Below are 1,951 nucleotides of genomic sequence, written 5' to 3' on the forward strand. Positions count from 1 at the left end.
TCTTTCAGCAATCAGGCCGTGGAGGGCTCTCAGGCTGCACTTGCAGCCCTTGATTGCGGAGGGAGGAATGAAAGGCCCGTCAGTGAATCGCTGGGAAAACATTCCCTAACAAACGCCCTCTAATGAGGGGGCGCCGCTTTCGCTGCCGCAGCGGCGGTGGAGAGGGCTCGGGGAGCGGAGGGGCAGGGGCGCGGGCCGGGGGGAAGCCGGGCCTGGTTTTGTGGCGGCGCTCCTGGGTGGGGGGAGCGCGGACCCCGGGTCTTTGTGTGCAAATTTCCCACCGGGACCAAGCAACTTTCCACAATTTAATTAAGTGGCTTTAGAGTCCGGAGTTGGCCTAACAAGCTCCTGTTCATGAATGAAAGATTTGTCCGCAGCAGCGGGGGCCGGCTGGAAACAAAGTGGGCCGCAGTTACCCTGGATCCGGCCGTTTTCGCGGCTCCGCGGCCAGCCCCAGCCGCCCGGGAGCAGGAGAAGGCGGCTGCGGGGGCTGGCAGCGGTCCTTCTGGGACGCGTCTCACCTAGCTCGCAGCAAATATGCCATCCATATGCCCAGGATCACAACCGAATCAGCTCCATCAGGCCTGGCAAAGAGGCATTTAAATTGCTAATATTGCACTGGGGAACGACGACAGAACTGCCTGGGCTCAGCTCTGTAGGATCCACAGAGACAAACCTGGCGGTGGGGGTGGGGTGAGTTGGGGATGGGCTCGGAAAAAGTCCAAGTGAGAATCACTAGAAGCTGGCTATTAGGAGAGGCGAGAAGTGGGGATCCTTGGTAGAGAGATGCCAGGAGAAACCGTGGCAGACATGCGCCCAGGATGGAGCGCTGGGGCTGGTGGGCCACTCGGGCCCCTTTCCCATCCATTATTTCTGAAGAGAGGCCAGCTGGAGTTTCTACAAAGGCTGCTCTGCTCCAGGGAGGCATCCCCCCACTCCCCAGCACTCTTACCTTTGAACAAGACAGGTTTTCTAGAAGGACAAAAAATATTGGCTGGTTGGAAGAAGGGAGGGGCCAGCTGCCGCTGTGAAATGTTCCTCGGTTACAGTTGTTGAGTGTCCCTGCCCTTGGCTGTGGTTTGTCAAGCAGGTTTGGGATCAGGGGGTCTTTTGCAGCCACTTTCCAGTGGAGGGTTCAATGAGTGTTTTTCTCTGACTGTATTTTTAGAAAAAATTATGATGACAGTTGTTAGGTCTCAGGCAGGCAGGCAGGCAGCACATTCCATTACAAAGTTAGCATGAAATCAATATGTAAATAACCCTTTCTAACTGGCAGCTATTTTTGAAGGCAGAACGCACCGGATGTTGCAGGTTTGTTCCAGTTCACTTTAAATACCTCTCTGTCCTCAGAGTCTGTGAATGTGCTCACATTGAGAAGAGCCTTTCCCCCTTTTCACTTGATTTTTGCAGCGTCCCTGATAGCGGTAATGCCACCATGAGCTTTGTCCTCAAACCTCCTCCTCCATCATTTAAAAATCAGATTGACAAGACCCGCTCCAGGCTGGGAGTGTTAGTTCCCCTTCGGCATGGTCATTTTTCAAAAGCACGGGTTGCTCCAGGAAGGGTAGAGGCGGCAGAAGCCGCGGCCATCCGCGGAAAGAATTAAAGGAGAGAGAAAGCCCGAGAGGCTGCGATCAGGGTTGAATCAGAGATTCAGGCAGTCACTGCCAAAATGCATGGAAGTCATTGCCAGGACGTAAAAGGTCAGAGGATACCAGCCGTGAGAAGAACCAGGTTAGAACCGTGACTGCAGCTGAACAGGAAGAAACAGGTCCCAAGATACTCCTGAGTGAGCAAGGGCCTGAGACCGAAGGTCTTTGCATAGTTCCTTGTCAGTAGTGACAGTTTTCATTGTGGTTTAACTTTGAAACTAGCTGTGCTGTGTGTACCTGCATTAAAACAGAAATACTTCTAGAATGTTTTGTGTCAGTCATGGATGGCGCCACAATGC

At 53.5% G+C, this 1,951-nt stretch overlaps 1 long non-coding RNA gene across 1 annotated transcript; it reads right to left on the minus strand.

Moving 5' to 3' along the window:
• Nucleotides 1-293: 293 nt before the first annotated feature.
• LOC129011460 (uncharacterized) lies at nucleotides 294-1,581 on the minus strand. Its single transcript, XR_008493329.1, has 3 exons — nucleotides 953-1,581; nucleotides 522-584; nucleotides 294-390 (listed from the first exon to the last, which is right to left on the minus strand). It is a non-coding gene; the product is annotated as an uncharacterized LOC129011460 (long non-coding RNA).
• Between the last annotated feature and the right edge of the window lie 370 nt (nucleotides 1,582-1,951).

The sequence above is a fragment of the Pongo pygmaeus genome, chromosome 1 (assembly GCF_028885625.2).
Source record: "Pongo pygmaeus isolate AG05252 chromosome 1, NHGRI_mPonPyg2-v2.0_pri, whole genome shotgun sequence".
Classification (NCBI taxonomy): domain Eukaryota; kingdom Metazoa; phylum Chordata; class Mammalia; order Primates; family Hominidae; genus Pongo; species Pongo pygmaeus.